The 17,990-nt window shown below is 32.6% G+C and overlaps 1 pseudogene; it reads right to left on the reverse strand.

The window, feature by feature from the left end:
* Positions 1 to 3,542: 3,542 nt before the first annotated feature.
* On the reverse strand, positions 3,543 to 10,373 carry LOC139900755 (PTI1-like tyrosine-protein kinase 1; annotated as a pseudogene).
* Positions 10,374 to 17,990: the final 7,617 nt, after the last annotated feature.

Raw genomic sequence — 17,990 nt, forward strand, 5'->3', positions numbered from 1 at the left:
ACTAGTAATTTATGATGATGAATAATCGGTTTTTAGAGGAAGAAAGAAGAAGAAACAAGGTTTGTTACTTACAATATTTTGAGAGAAAAAGTGAGAGTAAAATAAGTTGTAAGTATTATGTATGTGTAAAAATGAAATGGAAACTAGTTTATAAGTATCAAAAAAAAAGAAAAAAGAAATGAAGCTCATTCCTCCTAGCTACAAACCAACGGCCAAGGGAGCCAAATGGGGAAGTCAACAAGGTGCTTTCATGTGTTGGAAGAGTGGTAAAGCTAGGAAGGGGTAATATGGTTAAATGTATAGAAAGTTGGTCATGCATGCTTGTAGTACTTTGTCTCCTAACTAAGCTTAATTAATCCATGTTTATCACTAATAAAACACTAGCTTAAAAGTGGGCTTACTTAGTCCATTAAGAAAGTAGGGTGGGCTTCCAAGTCCATATAATAAAAGCCCAAGTCCAAGTAACCAACAAATAAATAAAAGCCCAAGTAATTAACTACTAACATTAGTTAATTAAAAATGATTAATAATAATTAATCATGAATGTAAATAATATTCAAAAATATTATTCTTGAAAAGCGTGTGTCACAAAGACAAGTCGGGACATGGAAAGTCAAATACGATAACAAGTAAATGTATAAAAATACATTTATTAAAGCGCAAGTATTAATAATAAATATTATTAATAAAAGTTGGAAAATTCAGGGTCGTTACAACATCCTCACGTATTTCATACACACACTCACATATCTATAAATTATATAAAGTACGTGATGATAATCCTACGTGTCAACTTCTGCTTAAATCCTGTCACGTGTCAACTTCTCCTTTATTCATGTCATGTGTCACTCTATCAATTATTTTCATATATTACTCGAATTATTAGATTTCCAAATTTAATTTGATATACCATATAATATAATATTATATTAATATTATATTATATTATATTATTATTATTATTATTATTATTATTATTATTATTATTATTATTATTATTATTATTATTATTATTATTATCATTATTATTATTATTATTATAACATTGTTTTAAATAATAATAGATAATATTTTTTGAAACGATACAGTGATTTAATATAAATATTTATAATATTTTTTTTATATAAATGGGTTATATATTGAAAACCATTTACAATGTTTTCTATTGTAATAAAAATTATAAAATAGATATTTCTTTATTTATGAATGATATTTTATAATATTTTATAAAATAATATTATAGTATTATTTATGAATCATATTTTATATAATATAAAATTAAGTTGCAATTTGTGCATAAATTTAATAAATTAGGTTAGTATAATATTTGTAGAATGTTACATAATTGCACGGGCTCATGTTGCTGTCAGTTGAATTTGATCATCTTTATATATATGTAGATGTATGTCTGTTTTGCGTCGTTTGAAATTGTGATATAATGGAATTAGTTTGTACTAAAGACATATACAATTAGAGACGTACATAATATATTATTCTTAACGGTCGGTGTTAAAACAAGTTTTTAGGGGGCTCATATTAGGTGTTTTATAGATTATTTGTCAATTAAAGTTAAAATGATTTCAATTGACGGGCTCATAATCTATGCGTTAATATTCAATACTAATGTTTTTGATACAAATGTTATCGGTAATAAATGATTTTTTTATTGTACTCCCTCCGTCTCAAAAAAACTGTTCACCTTTCTATTTTAGTTTGTCCCAAATTTATTGTCCATTTCTCTAAGTAACCATTAAATGTCATTAAAGTTCCAAATTTATCCCTTTTAATTTTGGAAATTTCACTTCAAATATATCAATTAATTTATTAATTACTCTTTATAACTACATTAAATGAAGGGCAAATTAGACAATTCAATAATATATCTTAAATCAAACAAAAAGTCAAACGGGACCGTTTTTTTTTTTTTTTTTTGACGGAGGGAATAATTGTATTATACATTTTATAAATTTCAATATTAACGTTATCGACTGCTAATTTATACAAATGTCGTGCAACGCACAACCTCATAAAACTAGTTCACATTAATATATCACGGGACATTCTCGATACGTTTGGGGATCATAATACCATCGCCCCCAAGTGATTAACTCGTCATGACTGCAGTCTTAACTGCTTTAGGTTTTAATCTAGCAGTTAGAGGCAACGTTCCTCGAACATAAATCCTGACACTTATAAATGAGCCATCAATCCCAGTTAGCCAGATGATGGCGGGTCACATTTAGCCACCCCTGTTGAGATCTTCATGTCACATCGGTGTTATTGACGGTACGACCGTCCGTAGTGTTAAATACAAAAATCCTTAAATCTTAGTTGTCAAGTATGGACAAATCCTAGTGATCATTTCTATGTTTGATCACCACAAAAAGAAGCAGTGAAGACGAGCATATTGGCAGAGAAGTGGAGGTATAAATGGGCGAGCGTTCCTAAACTTTATGTGGATTACGACAACATGGTTCATAGTAGTTTTTTTCAACATCGTGTACTCGAGGATATCTTCGCTATCTTCCACGTTCTACTGCTACTACTACACACGATTCTGTTATTAGAGTTTACTTTGCTTATTAACCCAAATAGGTCTCTGGCGATCGACCCGATAATTGTTCATCTTTCAAGAAAAAATACTCTTGTGAGTGTTTCACTTGGGGTGGAGAAATGATTTCTCTTTTTTCTAGGATAGGGGAAGGGTTGTCTACGCCTCACCTCCCCGTACCTCACGCATGTGAGATTGGGCATGTTGTTGTTGTTGTTTCAAGAAAAAATACTTTACAACGCCTTATATTAGCTAATCATTCGGATTACCGCCATAAACTACCCAGCTCGTTTTTTTCATTTAAAAATTTGGAATTTTTGGCTCTCAAAAAGATTATTTTTGAGCCTCTTTAACATTCAATTCATTTAGTACCTACCTTGAGGTATTTAAGCTTTTATGATAATGTTGAGATCACTACAACTTTCGCGACGATTGACGGTGACTTAAAATCTCGATCTGGTGAGTTTTTGTTCGTTTTTTATCCTAATATGTTCATAATCATGTATGTGGTGTGGTAAGTTAACTGTTGCCGAATGGATGTATTGAAGGAAGAGAATGAATATGGCAATAGCTTTTCCTCGGAATCTGGTCCCGTGCAATAAGTAGTAGGTACAACAGAGGAACGTGTGGTTAAATTTCGATTTGTTGAGCAATATATATATCCTTTACCTGATGATGAATTTGATGTGGTTCTTCCGCTTGAATCAGGGCACAAGAAGCTGCTCAAAGGTACACAAAAACGTTATTAATGCAAGATCGTGGCTAAACAATTGATAAAACATGCACAAGAAATCAAACAAGTCAACCGTGACTTGTGATTTTTATTCACGAAAAAAGGTTCAAAACAATAAAAAATATTCTCCTAAACAAGGATGACTGATGACCAATTTTTTATACTAAACCAAAAGACTCGATATCAACCACTTTTTGATAAACACAAACGTCCTTATCCCAAACTGACTCTTCCTTGTTTGCAGCTGCCACGACTCCTTTAACCTGGCCCAACACGCCACTGTTTCTCCAGCCCAATAAGATAATCACCTAGCCCAACAGTCGAAGGCCCATGCTGCGGCATATCTGCATCATCCCCTCCGTCTTCAGAAGGACTCGACCTCGAGTCAAAATCGTCCGCAAAATAAGGTGAAAGGTCAGCCACGTTGAATGTCGCAGAAATGTTATAGTGCCCCGGAAGTTTACCAAAACGACCTCCGAAAAACGCTCTTTTCGTAAGTGAATCCACACGAGATCGCCTTCCTTTAAACCACGTACCTTTTTGCTATGAGTATCGGCCCGACGTTTGTACACAACATTATACTTGTTGATGTGCTCATGAACTTGGTGATGGACTTCTTTGATTTGGTCGGCCTGAGTGTGCCCTTCTGAAGAAACATCAATAACCTGTGGTTTAGGAATGTGATCGAGCGGAGTCAAGGGATTTCGACCATACACCACCTCAAAAGGAGTCTTGCCGGTTGTACGATTAACGGACCGATTGAAAGCAAACTCGGTCTATGGAAAAGTTAGATCCCACTGTTTCGGGTGGTTCCCAACAAGACTTCGTAACAAATTACCCAAACTCTTTTGACCGTCGGCTTGTGGCTGATGCAATGGACCCACACGTGCCCACAACGTCCTCCAGAAATGACTGATAAACTTAACATCACAATCCGAAGTCAATGTTTTTGGAATACCATGAAGCTTTGACTTCAGGAAAATAGAGTCGGGCCACTTGACTAGCATCATATGTCACCAAGATAACCATTCTGGATAGTTTCGAACCCGGTGACGCCAACCTGAACAGTCCCGAGTAAAACAGGCCGACAACTAAGCGCGTCAGCGACTTGAATAAGTCTCCCTGCTTTATGTTTAATGACAAAAGTGTAATCTTGGAGAGCCTCTATCCATTTGGCGTGACGAGGATTTAACTGGTGTTGCCCCTGAATATATATACTTCAGGGATTCGTGGTCTGAGTAGAGAACGAATTCTTGATGAAGTAAATAGTGCCTCCAAGTTTCTAAGTGTCCGCACAATCGCATAAAATTCACGATCATACGCGGAATATTTCCGTCGTACTTCATTTAGTTTTTCACCAACGCCCCAGCTCAAAACACCACATATACCGACACCAGACGTGTCGCATTCCACCTGAAAAATATCAAAGTTAAGAAGAGCGAGAATAGGTGCGTTAAATTATTATTACGTGTCGCAACTTGTTCGTTTTCTTTTGTCTGAATTATTATTTACTATTACGATAATAGTCTAAACGTAATTAGCAGGAAAGTGTTACATAGCTCAATCGGGTGCAAAGAGGTCAGAAGTGAAACTTTACATGGGTAAAGAGAGTTACAAACTTTAAAAGGTTTAAGAGACTCCAACTTGACCAAGTTTTAATTGTTTGAACAAAATTTGAAAAACCAACGAGATGTGTAGTATGTGAATCCTAACACAAGCTCACATAGATGTTCTCTAAATAGAAACTATAAAAGCAAGAATAATAACACTACATATGTCTCCATCAAATCGAAATCTAAAGGGGGTTCTCGCTTCACGGGCTTGGTAGACGTGCTTTCATTCTCCAAAGCTTCAAACACACGAACGCAAATGTTGGGACAATAAACGTGAGCATCCCAAGGGGTCTCAATTTATGATTGCTGGTGTCGGGAGGCCTCGTGTAAGGTCTCGTGTAGGGAGGCTCTAAAAGTTGTTGTAGGGCCATCACAACAAATTTCATTCCAGCCCTGACCGCATATCTATCACGCACACATAAATCTGCAATTTTCGCCAGCTATATAAACAAATGTTGTAGGTTAGTTAATTAATATAATAAAATTTTACTTAAAAATATAATGTTAGTTAATAAATAAAATATTATTATATTATGGATTTCAGAAACATTAAAATAAAGATATTATTATTTTATGGTTTTCAAAAAGTTAAAAAACCTGATCAATGGCTTCGGAATGATCCTCGTAATTGAGCCTTGGGTCAACACATTGTTTAACTTTGCCTTCGGTTAGCATTGGTTTAGCCTATACATGACAGCAAGTATAAAAGGTTCAGATATAGATAATCTCATACATGATTGACGAAAAATAATGTTTGGTCGGCAAATGTTTTAATAGACTTCGTGTCTCGTGGGTACGTGGGTGTGTTTGTAGTTGGTTTTCTTTTTCCCTATATCTCAAGCTTCTTGCTAGTTTTTAGTTTAATAAATTTAGCCTTTAGAAAAAAACTCATACATAGAGGTTATATTAGTTTTGTACTGTATAAATGAAACATGTTGAATATGATGTCCTTTCTTTGAATATGATTTAGCTTTAAATTTAGACTTATAAGACTCAATAACCCAAAAGTTGGTCCAAATTTGGTTATAATCACTTGTATGAAGTCTCCATCCCAATTTGAGGGTCCCATCATCACATCTCTCAACCAGTGTTGTAAAACTAGACCAACTATATCGAGTTCTTAAGGAGTTCTCGGTTTAGATCATCATCCGAGTTCTCGGTGCCCAACTTGGTCAAGGAACGAGTTACTCGTTAAACAGCCAAGTTTCTCGGCTTCAGGAGGTTCTCGGTCAACTCGGCCAACTCGGGGAGTTCTCGGTCAGCTCGCTAACTCGTTCAGAAATGGCAACTGAGTCAAAAACTCAGAAACCTGGTCAAAAACTCGGCAAATTGGTCAAATTCTATTAGAATTTATATTAGAACATATATATTTATATTTAAAAACTAAAAACTCAACGTAAGTAATCATCCGAGTTCTCCCCGAGTTGCCAAGAACTCCCTAAAAATTTCCGACCGTGTCCTCCCAGAGTTCCAAGTTCTCCAACCTTGCTCTCACCATTCAAAAGATAACCCACAATAAGAAACTATTTTTGAATGCCTAAAAGACAAATATGATCCGTTATCGAGACCTGCAATTTAAAAATGGAAAATAGGTATAAAACAAAAAGAAATCGACTAACCCAAGTGACAAGACTCTGCTCTCCCTCTGGCTTAGTGTGATCAAAAGGTTTCCGACCAGTTAAAAGCTCTAGCAAAACAACCCCGAAGCTATACACATCACACTCGTGTGTACGCCCAGTCACTGCATACCTACATAAAGATTGAATTCAAAACATTTAGCTGAATGAAAAGTTCCTTTTGATTAAAAGGCATATGAAACAATAAATACTTTTTACTAATCCTATGGCTAAAGAAAACTTACATTTAGAAAATATCTTTTTTAATTTGCTGTATTTTGTTAAATACGTATCCGGATGTTATTCTATTTTTGGTAATAAGTTTTTATAACGAGGTTTTCCTTAATTATATGCCTTTGTATGCATGTATGCGAAAGGGTTTAAAAGCATTACTCGGGTGCATGATAGCCAGAGGTTCCCGAAACACGAGTCCAATGCGGGTGAGCTCTTAGATTTGATGATCGATCTGAGAGGTTAAAGTCTGCAATCTTAGCTCTTAAATCCTCAAATAGTAATACATTTTTTGAATTAATGTCTCCATGAATTATCGTTGGAGACGAATTGTAATGCAAAAAGTCTAGTCCTTGTGCTGCATCAATGGCAATCCTCACCCGTTGCATCCAATCAAGCGCATGCCTCGATTCCACACCCTCTGTACCTGTATATGTAGATCTAGACACTTAAGCAGAGACGATTCTAATAAGAGACCCGTGAGGTCATGGGACACCGCTAGTTTGAAATTTTTTAATAGAAAATACTCTGGAGATTGTATAGGACACCACTCAATTTAAATGTATGACCCCATATATTTTTCAATCTATAGTATTTCTTTTAAATTGTATAGAACACCACTAAATTATACTACTCGGTCACCATATATTTTTCGAATTTATAATTTTTTTGAAGATAAATTATCACTAAAATAGCAATCTAATATAAATAGTATTGGAAAAAATTTTGGGACCCCATTGAATTATAATCTTAGAATCGCCACTGCAGTTAAGGCTAACTAATTTTAAATCAACTTATTATAAACAAAGCAAAAAGAAGGGAAAAAGGGTTGTCATACCGTGTAAATATTCATGTAGAGATCCCAACGTTGCATATTCATAAACTAGAATACGGGTATTTTCTTCATCACAGTAACCGCACAACTTAACAAAATTCTCATGCTTCAGTGTTGACATCTTTGAAACCTTGAATGAGAAAACTGATGTTATTTCATTTAAGATGTAAAAAGGTGGAAACTTTGAACCATTGAAGCATAAATGGGTCTAATTAGTTTGTGTTAAACATGAAGCAGAACTACACGAACTACACAGTTGAACTTTTTCCTTGACTTACACAAACATTGACTTACCATAGTCGAGAACCTAAAGTCTGATATAGCCTCAAAATAACCATCAAGCTTTTTCACAGCGACAAGTGTTCCATTATTTAACTCTACATGATAAACTCTACCGTGTGAACCTTCACCGATCATTGCATCTAACCCAAAATCCCGAGTTTTTCTTTTCAGTTCATCAAGAGAAAATTTAGGCACTGTTATTTGAGCATCGAGTTGTGGTACTTTGTCCTTTTGCAGCCCTACATTACATTTCATTACATGTAGATAAAGGTCCTACTCACTATAATAATAATAATAATAATATTATTATATACGGTTAAAACAGTGTCAAATATAATTAAAATCTAGAATCTAAACTTTATAACTTACCATCAACATCATCATCCCTCTCTTTTGGTAGAGCCATTTTCGTTTGAGGGGTAAGACTTTTCAACTTGACAAGTACAACACAACCACCTGCGTATCCTAACCCTTCTCAAAATTAAATCGTCTTGAGCCCTCAGTTTTCCAAAAGTGTAAAGCATCCAGGTGGCGCGTGTCCCTATAGAATATATAGTTCATATCATTATACACCAAATCATTTATCATGATAGAAGTTTTGACCAAATAAGGTAAAACTTAAAAGCATATTAGTAACTTCACTCCACCCTGAATAATAATGTAAACATACACACAAGTGTCAACCCCGTGTGTGTATATATATATATATATATATATATATATATATATATATATATATATATATATATACTATTTAATTACATATAGTGAATTTATAGCTAGGTCCAAAATTGCAAGCATAAATTAGATCATCAATACGAGAAATCATAGATTAATACCAACAATTTACAATCAGTAATACCCAAAATTGAAATTCAACAGTCTGGGCTTAACAACAAATATTATGTGTATCCATAGAAATTTTATCTCAAAGATATCAATCACATTGAAACAAAACATACGAATTCTTACCACTAAACCACGAATACGAGGACGGGATCCAGATACAATAAAGACTGAAGGATTTTGCCACCAACGATTGAAGAGAATAAATTAACCAGAAATTTAATGGCCGTTTTGGATTTAGCCAAGTATTTGGACCCCGTTTGCTCAATACTTAAAACGCCCTAAATTTATTAAAATAAAAACATGTAACAAATGTAGGTGAACAGAACTTACAGTTTGGTAATATATATATATAGAGAGCTTAAACATAAATAAAATTTCTTAATTTGCCAAACTAAACTACCCGATCATTTATTTCTCCAAAGATAGTCAGCGGTAATGTAGAAGGATCTTAATTTTCAACGCTTCTAATTTGATACATTTAATATACCAATCAACAAAAGACCATTTTATTACCTTTGGCTAGTAACTTTTATTTTCTTCCTATTGATTTCCAAAGGAGTCTCAGTCATTAACATTGATGGTTCCTTTAATTAAGCCTTGAGTAAAAATCATACTTACACATGTATGGTTTAAAAAGATATTCATTACATGGTTATTATTAAGAATAGATATAGAAGTACCTGACTACCCATAACTTTAAGCATGTTATCACTTGATTTTGATTCATCAAATTACAATAACTACTAAATACCACATAAATAATCATGGATTTAACAATAGAAAAGCCAGCATTACGATAAAATTTGGGTCACATCAAACAAATAAACATATTTTTCTAGCATAGGAAAACCAGACAGGGGACTATCAGTAACCCATACTAAAGATGGCCCTTTTTGACCTTTACACATCATCCATCCCAACATTCATCCCGTTTAAACCGGTATGAATAGAAGATGCATGTCCCTAATGACCGTGTGTCAAAGAATAAAACTCCATATGGTGTGTATTGAGGAAGTGACTAACCTCAACTTAACTAACGTCTACATGTTGTGATTTTTTTTAGTCTGACTTGACCCGTCTACTTTCTTAACCTTCTTTGCAATGAGCTATAGAAACAAATTAAATAATTAATACCTAGAAAAAGCATATATCAAAAAACATGAAATAATATATGTGCATTACTGATTTTATGTTCTATTGGGGTTCGTCATGCTGAAGGTGATTGCTAATTTCATTGACAAGGACTACACGAATATGAAACCGATAAGACAATTAAATAATAATGAAAAATTATGAATTTAATCTTCTTCATTGTATAAGAATCACAAAATAAACACATCTACCATAACAAATTTTCAAGACATGCTTTAAAATAATTAAACAACATGATTTGAAAATACATACAAAATATTACATGTGTTTTTACCTTGTTACAACCAGGGATACATACTGAAAGGGAACTTCAGTGTAACTACTAATCTCTTCTCACCTAATATATCAATATCAAAAAGACTGGAAGGGAATGGGTCAAAAAAACAGTTAGGGTAAAACCGTAAAAGTTAGAGAAAATCCGCATATAAATTAAACAATTATCGGAATCATTAAAAATGACTTACTGGAGCATAAATACCTGAAATATAACTCCGATTATCCAAACAATCATGTTGAAATAATAGATTGTTGTATTGATTGATGGCATATGAAAACATATAATGGATGTTACAAATAACTCATCTACTAGTTTTTGTAAAGGTATTTGCATAACAGAAAACTTAAGAGATAAACAAAAGTGTAACACTTTAGTGGCACCTAGATGATATATTGTGTCAATATATATTCAGCTGATACAAGTGCTAACAACTACGTCTAACAAAAGTTAGAGAGTAATCAATCAATTATTAAATTAATTGATTGATTAATAACCGGTGAATGACATATGGCTTGGGATGAGCATTAATACTGAATTTCCGATATACTGTATTCTTACTCTACCGTTAGTCTTTGAATATGATTTATCAAATGACAAATCAAGAGATGCACAGAGTCCAGTAGATATAATTTTTATCGATTCTTCTTTAGCTTTTTCAGGATACGATACCCAAACAGTAGGGCTGTAAATGAGCCAAGCTACTCGCAAGCTACTCGAGCTCGGCTCGTTAAAAGCTCGATTCGAGCCGAGCCTAAACGAGCTCGAGCCCGAGTTCGAGCTTAACATAGGGCTCGTTTAATAATCGAGCTCGAAAAACACGATAATTGTTCATTTTACAAGTTTATCTCTTCAATTCTCACTCTCTTTTTTTTTCTTTTAAAAAATGTTTAACAAGGTTTCAAAGCTGCGTGTTTGAAATTTCTAACAAGGTAGTTTTTTCGATCTCAATCATTTGTTTATATTTATTGTTTCTTATATATTGTTCTAATTCTAAATTTGTTGAACAAAGGTAGGAAGAATCCAGGTAATTTATTTTGAATCGATTCATTGTTTATAAGCATATTTTAATGTATGCATCCAAATTAATGTTTGATGATTCAAACTAATGTTTTATTTTATATGATTCAAACAAATATTTTTGTTAATTTTGTTGATTCTGCATACGATTTATATTCTTCAGGGCATCTTACTATACACAAGACAAGATTACGCATGGTGTTTAGCTTTTTGCAACACTAAGTATTACAGTAGATCGTATGTTTAGATATTTTGTTGGTGATTTTGGTATTTGATTATTGAAGGCAAAGATAGATCATATGTTTTCTTTTACGTTTAATTTTACTGTACAATTTATTGACTATCAATCAGAATGTTTTTTAATGTCATTTACATACTACTCATAAATTTGTTTATTTTCTTTAATAATGCAGGTTATTTCAAGTGATTATTCTTTTGGGCTAACTGAAGTTGAAATTTGAAGATACATAGTTTTATATTCTTTAGAGTTTAGAGATGATTATTATAAATGTAACGTGTTGTTAAAATAGTTCTAACCTATTTAAATGCCTTGTGCGAGTTTGTAATTTTATGAGGTGGTCTGTAAGTTTATAAGAAGCTACAAATTCTTCAATGGTATTTGTACTTATTATTAACTTATGTTCTATTTATAGTGTTGAGATATTGAGATTAAAGGATATTTAAATGCTTGCTTAACGAGCTCGAATATTGTTTAACGAGCTCGAATATCGCTTAACGAGCTTGAGTTCTTCGTTTTCTAAAAAAAAAACGAGCTTATAAGTAGCCGAGCTCGAGCTTTTCACATGAATCTCGAGCCGAGCTCGAGCTAAAAATCTAAGGCTCGAACCGAGCCGAGCTCGAGCTTTCTGAAAACTAAACGAGCCGAGCTCGAACACTATCAAGCTCGGGCTCGGCTCGGCTCGTTTACAGCCCTACCAAACAGTTTGGTCATCCTCCTCCATCACTACAGAAACACTTGAGCCCAATTCAACCCCAAAAAAGTTAACTTAAGGGGATGAGGAACCAAGCTATTAACTTATTATTTGGATCCTTAGCCGATCTGGGATGAGATAAGACAACTCAATACTCAACACGCCCCTCTCACACGAGGCGCAGATTACTGAACCCAATTCATGCGAAAATAATCATGCGAAAATAATAAACTTGAACTCAATTCAACCCCAAAAGTTAACTCAAGAGGATGAGGAACTCAATCTATTATAAGCATCATAATATTTAGTCTCATAGCTTATGTGTGATGAGACAACTCAACATTGTGTACAATTAAAAATTTAACTAAAAATTAGTTAAGTACGGATCACTTGTCAATTAGAAAGGACGGATGTTATGATAGAAGGTAGAGGACTTGAAATGAAACAAACCACAAAAAACACGGAAAAAAGATGTAATTTACTCTGTGAAAATATGACTCCATTATAGAGATGACATCATCTCAAATTAATTCCCTTTGTCGAGTTCACAAACCCTAGCGGATGTTTTTTTTTATTTTTTATTTTTGCGTAAATACGAAAACTTTATAGCTAGAATTTTATCTCGGGAAGTGACAAAGAAAAAACGAAAAAAACACGGACGAAGCTCGAAAACAGTAAACTAAGCTACCGAAGCAACCGGATCAAAACTAAAGATAAGTAAACCAGAGCCTCGCAAAATAAACCAAAATACAAACGTCATAACGGCAAAAACAGTTATAAACAAACATAACCAATCTCACTAACTAACAACGTCCTCATTACCACAATTTCGAAACAAGACAAAAGGACCTACTCATCAATGTCGTTGGTGTCGATGCCCTTGCCCGCCACTAGCCTTGAAGATAAATATATAAAATACATCTTTAGATTACAATTACAATGCATATTAAGCAAACGTGACAATCATCTAGAAATTTACATAAACACCATCAAGTATATCAACAAATTATATTTCTTTGCATCACTATTAATAATGGAAATACACAAATCTCTATGTTTAACAACTTCATCAATAACAAATGTGGTTCCTTCATCCACTTCCAAAATCTTTCAACCCTTTTCTCTTTTTCCAATCACATATATATTTATTTTTCACCAGCAAATGTTAAATCACAATGAACAAACTGGATTTTCCTTTGCCTCTTTGAACTTAACATTATTTATGCAGTTTAAAATATCAATATAGCAAATACGCAGGTTGTATAATCATATAACTAAATACATGTTTTATGCAGTTTTTAACATATGCGAGGAACACACATATTTCAGCAGTTAGCAAATGAAAGGGAAACTAAAAGAAATAAGAATAAAAGCACACAAACATATATAATAGCAACAAAAATGGTAAACACTTACATCAGAGTAAGGATGAAATAGCAAATGCAACTTGATATGCAACTGCCCAGAAATAATCAAACAAATATGAGTTAGGCAACAACCACAACACACCCTATCATTATCCTTTATCCTATTAGGTTATTTAAAAAAAATCACAAACAACAACAACAACAACAACAATAAACCACACTTAAAATAAGAGTGGTCAGAAAAAGTTAAAGTAAAACCGTAATGGGTCTAGATTGCTACTCTAATAAGTTATGTACACATATTACTTCATGGTTGTTAAGCTTCAATATACTTTTGCCTTGAAATGGACTACCATTCTTAAATTGCACCAAGCTATGTCCAAACCACATTACTACTGGATAAGAGATTTTCTTTAAGTGTGACAACATGATCACTTATATCGAAACAGTTTTCACAAATCAAGGCATCACAATATTTGTTGGAATCATGAAGATGAAGTAGAAAATACTTGAATTAATCTAATACGTAAGAAATGGGGATAAATACTTACAACTCTCTTAGCATGCCACCCTCTTATTGTACTACATGCACATATTAAGCATTTTCAAGCATGAAGGAAGTAAGCACACATTAGTTTTCTTCAAGACCTGCACCATGTTAATTGATAAAATATCGAAACACACAAATAATTAGAACCATTCTAAAATCAAGCAAGTTTATACTTGACGTGCATTATAAAGTTCCATAGTTTTTTAACTTATTACACAAACTTGAAAATAAAGAAGATTACATAAGCAATATGGCTACAATGATCTCATTTTTGAAAACAAATAATTAGCAGGCCCGGATATTGGGCTTTGCAGCCCGTTCCACTGCACAGGGCCCATATCCAACAGGGTCCCAAAATAATAAGTCCAGTATGGGTATACCTATGATCCATTTCCTATTTATTTATTGAAGTTATTATGGAAATTATAGAACTCGCCTTGACTTCTCGGAATCTGACTTTTTTCCCGCCTCGACAACTGCGTCCACCACTCCATCAATTCCACAATTCACTAAAAGGTACTCTTTTGATTATTAATTTAATTAATTAAAGTATTATATTATATTATATTATTTTAGTATTATTTATTATTTATTATTTTTATTATATACGGAGTATAATTAATATTCATTTATTGATATTGTTTATATCTATTTTATCAGATTCTTATAATTTAGTAAAAGTAAGTAAAGTAATACCAATATACGTTGAATTTGTATTGCAATCGTGCCTGAGTGCCTGCGACTCTATTTCTTCGAATTCATGTTCATAATTTAGGTATGAATTAAAATTATTATTTACTAATAATTATTTATTATAAATTCTAATTATATTAATATTAATAATTTAAGAATAATATTATTTAAAAAGAGTATGTCTTACATAAATCTAATATCTAATTAAATTTGTTATAATATAGTATAGTTACTTAATGAGCATTCTGATTTATAATTTGATATAACTAATTATTAATTAATTATACTTATTATAAGCACAAATTCAATTAATGTTAATTATTAAACAAATATTTTGCCGTTCGAAAAAAAAAATTATTAAACAAATATAAAATTTATTAACTGTATCTTGTCATGTCGATATAGATTATTTAATGTTATTCAATATATTCAGAACTTATAGCTCCTAAATACGACTCTTGACATTAAAGCCGTCTAAAAAGAAAAGAAAAAATTTTTTCGTATTCATAAGGTCTCACTATGGAGCTTTAAACAAATTTGAGTTACGATCGACCCACCTGCTCCTGAAAAGCTCCGTCTTGACCCAATAATGAGGGCCTATTTTTATGTCTCGAACAGGGCCTTCAAAAACGATGAGACGACCCTGATAATTAGAACCATTCTAAAATCAGAAAGTTTATACATACAAATATATATACATACACACCTAATTCACAATTAAAAACATGTATATAAATCTTTAAAATTGTAAAAGACTAAAATTAAGTAAAATAGATATTATACCTATATCTAAATGGTGTAGTGTAAATGAATAGTCCTATTCATTTACCCACTTTCAACAAACTTAACCCCTTACCTTTTAATTAAAATACAAATCGAACCCCCCACTTTGTACGTTTATTTTTCCTTAAATTTCACAAGCTTAACCCCCACCTTTTATTAAAATACAAACCAAACCCCCACTTTACTAACTTTTTTTTTTTTTTACTAATATTCAATTTTCACAAACTTAACCCCCTAACTTTTATTAAAATACAAATCGAACCCCCACTTTATACGTAAAGTTTTTTCAAATTTCACAAACTTAACCCACTAACTTTTATTAAAATACAAATCGAACCCCCACTTTACTAACTTTTTCTTTTTAAAATAAAACCCGAACGCTAAAAGAAGCAACTTTCACAAAAGGAACAACCCTTCAATGTTATGTCGAAAAAAATTCTTTTTTACAAAATAGATCAAGACTTTTTTTTAACTCGCATTCAAAACGGAGCCCCCGGCGCGAAGCGAGGGCTCCACAACTAGTTGTGGCTAAAAGAAGCAAGATTATACCTTAAGGTATAATCATACCAATCTACAAAGTTTCTTGTGCAAATCAATGATGCGTATGAGATCGTGAGCTGCCTCGGTCCATTTTTTCATAGCTCAACACATTTTCCTAGGCTATTTCATGAATCTTTATGAGCTTAACATAAGTACCATTAAACCCCACAATATGCTTGTAATGAGTTCACGTTTCTATAATCACAACCCTGCTGCAAAATCAACTACCCATTTCGATCGATAACCAAGATTGTTCTGCAATATAAGCATGATCTAGAAATAAATAAGAGTAATACATGTGACAGTGATAATGATACACATTAATGTAATGATACCAGTGTGACAATCAATACTTCAAAACAAACTTGAAAAGATGCAAGAGTTGGATAATAGTCTAACTTTAAGAGCAAATCCTAAAAGTATGCATCTCAAAATCTGCAAAATTTATGACATCAAAGTATCAAACTAAACATGCTTCACTAAAAAGAACAACACAAGTTCGATGACCTATTTATTAGGAACAACATGTTTGCCATATTTAGCCAAGAGGCCTACACAACATGGTTTTAGCTAGACATTTCTACTTCTGCCTTTCCTGCAAAACATATAAACTTGCAATATTTTACGTGCAGATATGGATATATATACCGTCCACACTCTGCAACAAATTCATGGTTCGGTATTTACATCCCAGTTTAGCCACATCCCAATATGCACAGAAAAATCCAACATGTCAAAATCACAAAACCTTCTTGTCTTCTTGCCTACAGTTAAAAGTGTATTAACCTGGTACTCTAAAAATGTGTCAAATTACACTATTAATATAATCTGAACTAAAAAATTAAGGTTTTAATTATTTTTTGAAAGGCAGCCGAGACAAGATATCTATCTCCCGAGATTTCTCGGTCAACGGGGTCAAACTTGTTCAAAGTCACGAATTTTCGGATTTTCTTGCTCATTTCTCGAATTTTCTTGTAAAATCTCATAATTTCAAGGATTTTCATGCTCATTTCACGGATTTTCTTATAAAATTTCGTAAAAACGTATATAAATATACATATATTTATTTTTATATAAATATTTTTATTCAAAAAACAATAAAGTCAATGTAAGTTAACGTTCGAGATCTCCCCGAGATTATTCCGAGATGCCAAGATCTTCCAAAAACTATTCAAATGAGATCTCCCCGAGATCCGATTATATCCAACCTTGCCTATATGTATCTATAAATGTTAGTGCTTATGACTCGTTTTCTATGTTTAACTGACATTGTAGTCATTAATCCCATACTCCTTAAGAGTATTATACTATGAACAGAGTTGTAATCCATTGAATTCAATAATTTGCTTGAAATTCAACGGACTAATCAGAATGTGACATGTGGCGCGACAATTACATGTAATTGGAAAAAAAATTAAAAAAAATTAAATTTTTTTTTATCGAAATGTTTTTTTTTCTAAAACTTTTTTTTCGATTTTATTTTTTTCAATCACATGTGATTGGATTTGACATGCAGAATCACATGTGATTGGGTTTTACAATCACATGTGATTGGCAGACAGAATCATATGTGATTTACTGCATGTCAAATCCAATCATATGTTATTGGAAAAAAAAAAATTTAAAAATTTTTTTTTTTTCGACACTCTAATTGGTCCCTTGAGTCTAAACTTAAAAATTCGATTCATTTGAATATCCCTCACTATGAACATCACATTAACATTGTAACTTTATTGGATTAACTATGAACATCACTCAACATGGCAATGTCGATACTACAACATTCCGTTTTACTTCATTTTTTTATCTTTACGAATCTTTAAACTCATATTTTTACTCCATGCGCAATTTAATTCGCGACCAAAGAAAACTCCCGTTGATATTAAATCCAACCAAAATAATAAGATTGTTAATCATTTTATTATTACACACGTTAACAGATAAAATTAGGGATGGGATCGGTTCCGGA

Source organism: Rutidosis leptorrhynchoides, chromosome 3 (assembly GCF_046630445.1).
Source record: "Rutidosis leptorrhynchoides isolate AG116_Rl617_1_P2 chromosome 3, CSIRO_AGI_Rlap_v1, whole genome shotgun sequence".
NCBI lineage: Eukaryota > Viridiplantae > Streptophyta > Magnoliopsida > Asterales > Asteraceae > Rutidosis > Rutidosis leptorrhynchoides.